We start from the raw sequence: 11,602 nt of genomic DNA, 5'->3' as shown, positions 1-11,602 counted from the left end.
TTAAATTTTTCTTTCTTTTTCTTGGGGTTTTTTGAGTCTGTGCTTTCTTTTCTAACATGGCTGATATGGAAATGTTTTGCATGACCACACATGTGTAATCTGTATTAAATTGCTTGCTTTCTCAAGGAAAGAAATAATTTATAACTAAATTTTTAAAATTAATCTTGAAAATTGTTTTTGTGTGTAATTGAAAAAAAAATTCACCATCTATGTGTTCAGACAAAGGGGAATCAAAGGGGAAAGGCATAAGTATAAATGTAAAGATCTAGAGAATCAAAAAGTCTGTACAGTATTCCTTTCCATCATTAGTGAGATTTCTAGATATGTGACAGTCTTCATAACAGTCTTTATGAGGCAATGATCTACAAAAAAAATTGCTCATAGTTCCAGAACTTAAATCTTTGACAGTAATAGGGACGTTAGGAAGCAGGGAAGGGAAAAAATGGGGAAAATAATGCACTGTCTAATAGGCAGTTGTAAATGTGAAACTGAAGGCCAGCAGTTAGGGACAGGCAAATAAATCTGAGAATTACCTACATAGAGGTAATAACAGAATCTATGGAAGCTGATAAAATTATCAAATGAAATGACATAGAGAGAAAAAGAGAAGAAAGACTAGAGAAGAGCCTTCTAGGACATCATTGGTTAGTAGCATGATCTGGATGAAAATCTAAGAGAGAAAAATGAAGAGGAATGGTCAAATGGGTTGGAAAAGAACCAGAAGAGAATTGTGTTTTAAAAATCTCAAGAGGAACAAGTAAAAAAGAGAGTTATCAATAATATTGAAGGTGGCAGAGAATTCAAGAAGCATGAAGACTGAGGAAAGATCATTACATTTGGTAATGATGAGATCATTAGTAATTTTGACAATACTATTTTCAATTGAATTGGTTGAAAGCCAGATTATAGAGTTAAGAAGAGACTTAAGAGGGAAGGAAGTAGAAGCACTTATTGCTGATGGCCTTCCCAAGTAGGAGAGAAGGTAGATGAGTGCAGGTACCTCGGAGATCACAAATTGAAGAAGATATACAATTCGTAATCTAGTTCAAAATTCCAGGCTTATGGAAATTATGGAGGTTGGAGGGGCAACTAAAGGGAGCATTAGTTACAGTACTAGCCCTGGAATCAGGAGGACCTGAGTTCAAATCTGCCCTCACATACAATCTATATGACCCTGGGCTTAACCCCAACTTCCTCAAAAAAAAAAAAAAAAAAAAAAAAAGGAAGCCAAGGTCACTGCCATACTACTATTTCTTGATTTGAGCTGGGCTAGACAGCTAGGAGACCTAAGTCCTATCCTTACATATTATCTGGCCATGTACAATTCTTTTCTTTGAGCTAATTATCAATAGTACAGGAAAGGTCAGAAGACACAAACCTTATTTTGCCAAAGTCGACATAAATTTTCTGCTTAGCCATCCATGCAAATTAGATCCCAACTTAGATTCTCAGAACAATCGGAAAAAATAGACTTGGTTCAACTCTTCCCATTTTTTTTATGCTATGCATGCATATTTACATAAATGCATTTGTGTAATTATTAATTATGTAATATTTTATATGTAATTACAAAGACCAAATGTTGATTAATGTTGCTAGGTAAGGACAATTAGCAAATCCATTATTTAGGGTCATATTTGTACTTTTGTTATCAAGGATTCATTACCTTAAAACTTTCTTGTCTTCATTAAATTAATTAATATTTATTAGTAAATGAAAATATGGCATCTCTTATCCATGTTTTTATGTTTCAAATCATGGACTTAAATTCAGCCAATATTTTCTTGAACTTAATTAGCCCATAATTCATGTATAACATTTTTCTTATCAGAATCAATGGCCATTCTTCATAATAGAAGTATAAGTTAATAGAATTATTATTAATAATAGAATTATAATTAATAAATTTACTAATTGGACTTTCCTGTTGCATAGATTAGCCAATATATGATCTTTGACTTCAATATACATATACATAGGAATAGAGATTGGGAATTTGTGGGTAAAGAAACTCCCTATTTCAAAAATGAGGTGATTAAAGATGATTCCGATAGATTTCTGATAGAAAAAAACCATCATTTAAAGAGAGAACTATAGAGAATTAATATGGATAAAAACATAGTATTTTTACCTTTGTTGTTTGCTTGCTTTTTTTTTCTTTCTCGTGCTTTTCCCCTTTTGATCTGATTTTTTTTTTTTTTTGGCACAGCATGACAAATATGGAAACAAGTTTAGAAGAATTGCACATTTTTAATCTATATAAGATTTATTGTTGCCTGGGGAGGAGGAAGGGGGAGAGAGAAAAAAAAATCTGGAACACAAGGTTTTGCAAAGGTGAATGTTGAAAACTATTTTTGCATATATTTGGAAAAATAAAGTACTATTTAAAAAAAGCAAAAAGGAAAGAAACTCCCTTTACTAGAGCAGTTTAGTACCTTTTCTGCAATTTAGAGTCTTAGAGAGTTGCCTAAAGCAATGAAAGCTTAAGTTATTTGCCCAAGTCTTTTAGTATGTATCAAAAGTTGAACACAAATATATGTATTATTTCTCTCTCTCTCTCTGTTTCTCTCTATATACTTCCCTCTCTCTCTCCCTCTCTCCCTCTCCTTCCCTTCCCTCCTTTCCTCTCTCTTCCTCCCTCTCTTCTTCTTCTTCTTCTTCTTCTTTTTCTTCTTCTTCTTCTTCTTCTTTCTCTCTCTCTCTCTCTCTTTCCTTCTATCTCTCTCTCTCCCTCTCCCTCTCTCTCTCTCTCTCTCTCTTTCTGTCTGTGTGTTTCTCTGTGTGTGTGTCTCTCTGTCTTTTACACTCCCATACTATCTTTAAATTATCATTTTTCTTAATTTCTAATTTCTTAGAGCTTAGTGCTGATTTGCTTAACAAATTTTTTCTTTCTCTTTACTAATTACTGTTCTTTCTCTATAATTTGCTGGTTTTTATTTTTTTTTACTTCAAATCTACCGTATAACTCTTCTATAACAAGAAGAAGAAATATCAGTAAATACATCTGTGGTCATCTGTTCACGTGAGAGGCTGGGGGGAACCATTACAGAGTGCTAGTTAGGTTCCCTAATTCCATACCATTCAGTTTCTATAAAATTGTATTTACCTCTTTGCCAAGAATACCATCTTTTCCCCCCCATAAGCTTCAGTTGGCTCAGTACAGTACATGGAAGCTAAAGTTTCTGAGCAGAGGCTGGCAATTATGAATGTAGATTTCTAGAACTTCTCTCTGAATGCAGTCAGTGGAATTTCCAGATTAAGGGGAAGGACTGGGCATCTGTTATACCTGGGTATTTCATTACCCAATGACTTTTCTTTTGTCCATTCCCAAGCTTTATTTGTCTCCTCTCCTAGGCTACCAAATACTAGCCATGTGCCTTTTTTCACTGCATGAGTAAATCTGGATAGTAATCAATGGTTTCTTGGATACATTTGACTAACTTACATGGCTCTTCAAGTGTAGTTTATGGACCTCTGGTGACCCTACCCATAGACTAGTCCACATTGCCAGGACTGGTTTTTGCAGACTGAGTGAGGTTCCTAATCAGCACATGAATGAAAATGATTCTTCTTAGTAACTTTAGTAGCTAACATTTATCTAGTTCTTGCTATATGCCAGACACTGTGCTAAGAGTTTTACAATTATTGCCTCATGTACCTCCTCCTGGGAAGTACTGTTATTATCCCCATTTTACAGAAGAAGAAATTGAGACCAACCAAAATAATAGCAACTAACATTTATGTAGTACTTGCTATGCAACAGGCATTGTGCTAAACACTCCAATTATTATCTCATTTGATCCTTACAGCCTTGGGAGTTAAAGCAATTTCCCTTTCCATTCAATTAGGGTCTATATGTCACAAGACCTGCTGCTTAGAGACCCTTAACTAAGGATTTAGATTATGCTGACCAGAAACCCAGTCAGACCCAAAGATTGATACAAGAAGTTTTTGTACATTTATATATCTCCTAAATCTCATATGATAACTGGTTCTGTACTGGCTAATCATTCATTATTTCTGTGTTCCTTTAATTGAACAAGCACTTCTGAGTGGGGACACCTCTTTTTCTGATTTCAGTGAACTGCATCTGTTTACTCTCTCCCTTGCAAATTGGAAAGTCCTCAATCTTTCCTCCAATTAGAAATCTGATTATCTAATTTTGTTTACTGGTTAATTGTTTTCTTTTAATTAATTATTCTTATTTAAATGTTTTTAATAATAAAATAAAATATCCTAAAACTGCTACATTCTTTATTCAGGGTCTTTAGACTGATTAGTGAGTCGACCCTTATTGGGCTTAGTTTGGTAGTAAATCATATAGTTCAGATTTTATTCCTTAATAATTATTGCACCAAAGTGCTATTATTATCCTCAATTTTTGGAAAAGGACATTTAGACCTAGAGTAAGTGACTTGGCCAGGGTCTCATAGCTAGCAAGTGACTGAGACAGGATTTGAACTCAGAATTTGCTAAATCCATGTTTAGTGCTCTGTCCTTTACTACTGAAAAATTGAGACCAATCAGTCTCTGACATCCCTTTCTCTTCTACCATCCCAGGTTTTTCTCCTCTCTACACCCTGAACTTCCTCCCAATCTGTGTATTCGTGCCTCAGGAAATTATTAGCTATATATCTATAGACAAGTAATTAATCCTTTCAGTTTTTCTCACAATAATAATTATTATTAGCCCCTTTCTATAGATGATGAAACTGGAGCCCAGAGAATTAAAGGGACTTTTGTCAGCCCTCAGCCTTTTGGCTATACCCTCTCTCATCAATAAAGCCGAGTGCCCCTTTCAGGAAAGGAAAGCAAAGAGTAGCAAGTACTTCACTTTTAGTTGAAGTCACCATGAACATGGACCTGTTTGTCTCCAGAGTCCTCCCATTGACAGGAGAGAAGTTGCTTCTGTGGGAAGATATGGACAGTCTTGCTCCTTTAATGGGAAGAATTCAGGGCTGGTGCAGAACCAAGAACAACAAATGGAAAACCTATACATGTGTCCTTCCCCTCACTGCAAGATCATTTTTTATCCACAAAGAATCCTGTTTCCTCTAAATTCTCCAAGATATCAATTAGCAAATATTTATTAAGCACTAATATGTGCTCAATGGTATTCTAGACCAGGGTTTCTTAAACTTTTTCTACTTATGATCCTTTTTCACACAAGAAATATTTACACAACCCTGGGTATAGAGGTATATAAATCAAACATTGATAATAAATCATAAAGTTATTTTAAAACAATTCTTTGGTATGCATATAATTTTACCACTTATAAAAGATGAAAGTAAGTTTACATGCTAACAAGATGGATGTGCTGGTTTATTTTTACATAAAGAATTAAATCCTTGTTCTGTAAGAAATGACCAGCAGGATGAATACAGAGAGCCTTGGAGGGACTTAACATGAACTGATGCTGAGTGAAATGAGCAGAACCAGGAGATCATTATATACTTTAACAATGATACTGTATGAGGATGTATTCTGATGGAAGTGGATTTCTTCGACAAAGAGAAGATCTAACTCAGTTTCAATTGATCAAGGATGGACAGAAGCAGCTACACCCAAAGAAAGAACACTGGGAAATGACTATAAACTGCTTGCATTTTTGTTTTTCTTCCCAGGTTATTTTTACCTTCTGAATCCAATTCTTCCTGTGCAACAAGAGAACTGTTCGGTTCTGCAAACATATATTGTATCTAGGATATACTGTAACCTATGTAACATGTAAAGGACTGCTTGCCATTTGGGGGAGGGGGAGAGGGAGGGAGGGAAAAAGAACAGAAGTAAGTGCAAGGAATAATGTAAAGAAATTTTTTGAAAATTAAAAAAAAGGAAAAAAATTTAAATCTTTTTGTTGTTGTTGTTGTTGTTGAGGCAATTGGGGTTAAGTGACTTGCCCAGAGTCACATAGCTAGGAAGTGTTAAACGTCGAAGTCCAGATTTGAACTCAAGTCCTGTAATATTCTTTTCTAAAATATAATATTCTCTGGGAGCAGGTTTCTTGGGGGGCTTCTGGGAGCAGCCTTCTTTTCAGTTCAGATCAATAATCACCTCAAATGCAGCCAGGAGTTAAATTCCAGATCCTTTATTGTCTCTTCCAAAGTCTTATCTCCTTCACTTGGGGCTCAGCTAGTTTTTCTGGAGACCTTCTGGATCTTGGTTTCAGTGTTCTCCACAGGACAGCCTGCCACCACTTCTCTGTCTTTCTTCATCCTGCCGTTCTGACTTGTGAATCTCCCGCAGGCCATCCTGGTTGAGGCTCCCATCTTATATATTCTCTCTTAAAGGTGTGAACTCTAATAAGTACTAAGTACATCTAGAGAACTGTTAAGCATCCTGCTAAATAACCATTGTCTCTATCAATTCCACTGACTTAGCACCTTGTAAGAATTCTAACCAGGTCCTCCTTACTTCAGGGCTCTATCCACTGCCCCAAGAATTAAATCTTGGTGAAATATTTGATACCTTTGCCAAATTTTTGTGACCCCCCCCCCCCCACACACACACATTCAGTTATGTAGCTCCATATATGGTCACAATCTACAGTATAAGAGCTTTGTTCTAGAATCTGGAGATGCTAGCCCAAAGAATGAAACAATCCCTACCTGCAATGAGTTTTCATTCCAATGGGAGCTTGCATTTTGAAGGCTAGCAGAGGATAGTACCTTGGGTCTATCAGAATTGGACTAGTGGGAGTAGAATGAATTTACTGAGGTTGGGAGGAAAAAGGAACCAAAGAAAGTATTTTCACTTTATAAACAGATCAGTAACTGTAGAGGATTTTAATCCCTCTTATCTCACAGTTATAAATGGTAACTTAATTAAAAGTGTGGCATAACTCAGAGGAGTTTGGTGGATATTAAGAGATAAAGAGATAACAATTGTGAAATATCATTGGGTTCAGCTTAATATTTCAGAGCAAGGGCCTCATTTAGTTTCCAAACCCTCAAACTGAGAGGGGGTCAATCAACCAGCATACATTTATTAAGCCTTTCCTATGTTCCAGGAATTGTGATTAAGATCCAGAAAAATGCAAAAACTTGGCACCTGTCCTCAAGAAGCTCACATTGTAAACAGGGAGACAACATATAAATAATTAGTTTTATCTAAGATCTATATAGACTGTTGATGTTCAGTCATGTCCAATTTCTTGTGACCCTTTTTGGGGGTTTTCTTGGCAAAGGTATTACGGTAATTTGACATTTCCCTCTCCAGCTCATTTTACAGATGAGGAAACTGAGGCAAACAAAGTGAAGTGACTTGACCAGGGTCACACAGTTAGGATTGAAGCTGGATTTGAACTCATGATGATGGGTCTTCCTGACTCCAGGCCTGAGTACTCTAACTATACTATCTAACTATACTATCTAGCTGTCTTGTATTTAGAGTAGATGGAAGATAATCTGAGATGGAAAGGCATTCACAGCTGGGAGACCAGAAAAAACCTATTGCAAAAGGTAGAATTTGAGTTGGATTTCAAAGAAAGCCTGAGAAACTAAGAAATAGGGAGGCAAAGCATTATTAATTTTGGGACAGCCAATGCACTGAGAGAGTAGGCCAGAGTGTTTTTTTTTTTTTTAAAGGAAAAGATTTTATTGTCATAAAAGCAGATAGAATCAAGGTACTGATTGATCAGGTGAAGTAATTTGTAATGGATACTTAGGTAAAGGCATTCTCTTCACAAATTGGGAGGGGGGGATGTGTTTACTCTTTAACCATTAGTCAGACCCTCTCAAGGGGGAATTTTAACTCTTTAACCATTAGTCAAAACTTCTCAAAAACAAAATTTTGGAAACATGTAGCACAACCCAAGGTCCCTACATTCTGTCCCCACAACTCAACTCTCCTATACCTGGCCTGATGGGCAGAAGCATCTTGTTTTTTGGCTCTCTGAGATTAGCAACTAACAAAGGCCCTATTGAGGCCTATTCCACAAATCCACAAAGGCAAGAAATGGAATGATGTTCAGGAGTATAGAAGAGAGGACTGTTGAAAGACAGTAATAGAAATACCTGTCATTCATATAGTGCTTTAAGATTCACATAGTTCTTTACACAAAGGAGTTCATTTGAACCTCATAATAACCACATGAGTTGGGTATTCCCATTTTACAGATGAAGAAACTGAAACTCAGATGATAAATGACTTGCTCGTGTTCACACAGCTAATAAGGATCTGAGACCGGTTTTGAATCTCATGTTTTCCTAAATTCCAAATCAGCCAACAAACACTTTTTAAGTGCATCCTATGTGCCAGGTACAAAGCCTGCATATTCCCTGCCTTCAAGGAGCTTCCATTATATTAAATATAGCACTCTAGTTGCTGCATTCCTAGTAGGGAACATGATAGGAAGTGTGGTGTTTTTCTTCTTTAAAATATAATGGTTCTCTCTGGGAGCAGGTTTCTTGGGGAGGTTTTCTGGAGGCAGCCTTGGTTTCAGTTAAAAGTAATAATCACTCCAAATGCAGCCAGCTGATTAAAATCCAAATGTTTATTTTCTCCTTCCAAAATAGCCCAGTTAGTTTTCTTAGTGGCCTATCTCTCCGCTTGGTTCCAAGAGTTCTTGCAGCTTTGTCCTTTGCTTCTGCCTCTGCTTTCTTCAGCCTCCAGCCAACACAAAGGTGGAAAATGGAATGAATCTCTCTTTTCTCCGAGAGAGGGCTTGTGAGCTTCCTCCCAGAGTGCTCCTCTCCAACCCTTGGGAATGTTCCAAAGTAACTGACTAAAGGGAAGCTAAGAGCCTCTTTATATATGATCTCCCAAAAATTATTCCTCCTTCTGGAGGCAGGGATTAAGGGAGGTGTGAATTCGGATATCTCATAATAAACCCTGAAATCTCCCAAATGTGTGAACTCCAATGAGTACCTAAATACATTAGTGAGCTAGAGGATTTGCTTAGTACCATGCTAAATTAGCACTTTGTAAGGATTCCTACAAGAAAGAAAATTAAATGTCTATATTTCCAGTAAAAAGAAAGAATTCCCATGCCCATATTCCCTAGCAAGGCCAGAGCCTCGTTGGACCAGTCTAGCTCTTATTCCTCAACCCTTAATATCATTTTAGAGCTCATACAAGGGAGACAGCCAGATCTCAGCTTTCTTAAAGGAGGAGCCTTATGCTCAATCTTTTTACAAATGCAGTTTGCCTTCCTGCCTATTGAGAAAATGTCACCACCAAGAAAGTCAGAGGCTGGTTTTGAGATTGATTTCCTTTCATCTCCTTAATTTGTTTCCATAACCTGCTGGGAAAAAGAAAGGACTAAGATGTGGGGGAAGAAGACAGAGAGAAGATGAGAGGACAAGAGACTTGGCTGGAAAATGAAGGCTTGCAAATCAAAATTGAGGGGCCTCTCTGGATTTCAGGACCAGTCATTGGTAGGGAGGGTAGGGAGGTTACAGAATAGGCTGGTGGGGGGGGGAGGGAGGAGTAGACAGGACTGAAGAGTACTTGAAGCATTAAAAAATAAAGAAGCAAATACTTCATTACCAGAAAAAAAATGTCAGTGAGGGACCCAATGGGAGAACTAGACGGGAAAGAAAGAATTTTATTTGAAAAAGCAATGGACCTGGCTTTTAGTCCCAGTTTTGTCTGAAACTCAGTGTGTGATTTCAGGCAAGTCACTGAACATCAGTTTCCTCATTTATCAAATGGGGATAACAATGCCTGCTTTATCTACCTCCCATAATAGTTGTATCCTATATAGTGCATCACACGTGCAACAGCTAGGTCGCACAGTCATAGTACAAAAGAGATGCATTTGGAATCAGGAACACCTGAACTGAAATACAGCTTCAGACACTTGTTAGCTGTGTGATTCTGAACAAGTCACTATCTCTAATCCTTAATTTTCACATCTATAGAACTGGGATAATAGCATCTATCTCAACAAATGGTTGAAAGGATCAAATGAGACAATATACATAAATCACTTTACAAACATTAAAGTGTTGTATAAATGCTCGCTATTATTATTGTTCAATTATATATAAATCTATAATATAATTATAAAAACACTGCATAAATGCTGACTATTATAATACAATTATATACAAATATATAATACAAAATTATGCAAAAACATTGCCTAAATGGTAGCTATTATTAAATAATACAATAAAATATAACATATTGAAAAAGCTTCAAACAGTATGATGCATTATCCAAATGTAAGTTGGCATTGTGAGGAATTATTATGATGAAAATTGAAAAGGAAAAATCTATCTCCGTGAAACTATATTATAACATGAAAGGAGAATAGCGTAGAGAAGAGAGTATTGTGGTTGGTGTCAGGAAGAACTGGGATTAACTCTTATTTCTTGGGCAATAGACCCATGAGCAAGTCATTTAACAATTCTAAGAATCATCTGTAAAAAAGGATTGTAGAATTCATGTTACTCATCTCTCTGTGTTCTTTTGAGGAAAGCACGATCTAATTTTGAGCCATTTTTGAAGAGAATGGAAAAAGTCAAGAATAATCACTATGGGAAAATTATTTATTAATTTACTTATTCATCAATTTACTTACTTATCCATACATTTTTTCATTCCTTTGTTAATTTTACCAGACCTGTGATTTCATCATACCTGAACACCAAGGAAAAATAGCCCTTTTCACATGATTTAAGGCCTTACAAAATTGCCTGAGGCATTGGGAGAGTATTGTCATTGTCCAATGTTACTGAGTCAGTGTATTAGAAGTGGGACTTGAATACAAGCCTTCACTGACATCAACTGAGGAATCAATCCTGTAGAAATATGACCTCCTGATAACTGCAGGTCTTACAACTTCAACTCTTCAGAGCCATAGCTCCTGAAAAACTGGAAAATCAAATTCTCATGCAAAAATCTGTTTAACACCAGAAATGGATAGGTTTTATCAGATGTTGTTGTTCATCCGCTTTTTTTTAAAAAGTATTTTATTTTTTCCAGTTACATATAAAGACAATTTTTAACATTAATTTGAAAAAAATGAGTTCCAAATTTTTCATATTCCTTCCTATTTTTCTTCCTCCCTAAAATGGTAAGCAATTTGATATATATTATATATGTTCAATCACATAAAGCATTTCCTTATTAGTCATTTTATGGTTGTCTTTTGTTTTTCAAGAAAACCAATGACATCATGGGGTGATGTTTTGATTTGTGAAGGAATTGAATTTAAGTAAGACAGAACTCCCTCACTCTCTCCCCCACAATAATCAGAATCCTGTGGCAAGAAAAAAGTCAAGAGGACTAGTAATGGCCTGAGATGCAGTAGATGACCTTGATCTTTCTAATTTAAGTTCTTTCTCAGATCTCAGTTTTCTGAGGTCACACCTATTAAATGACCATTGCATTAAAGTGGAAATTGCATTAAAGAAAATGCATAACCATATACTTCACTACTGTACCCTAAGAACCATGGAGCCTTTCCAACTGATTTGCAAGCTATTAAGACGCTGAGATCAAGGACTGTATTGCTCTTCTATTTGTTTTTATGCTATTTTATTTCTATTTCTATCAAAGTTCTTAGTAAGGCATTCCCAGATGTCTAGGACAGTAATTGCAACAATGATCCCTGACAAAGTCCTCTTAATAAACACAAGGGAAAAGAATT

Source organism: Antechinus flavipes, chromosome 1, assembly GCF_016432865.1.
Source record: "Antechinus flavipes isolate AdamAnt ecotype Samford, QLD, Australia chromosome 1, AdamAnt_v2, whole genome shotgun sequence".
NCBI classification, from domain to species: domain Eukaryota; kingdom Metazoa; phylum Chordata; class Mammalia; order Dasyuromorphia; family Dasyuridae; genus Antechinus; species Antechinus flavipes.
The sequence above is the reverse complement of the archived record's forward strand: the minus strand, read 5'-3'. Positions refer to the sequence as shown.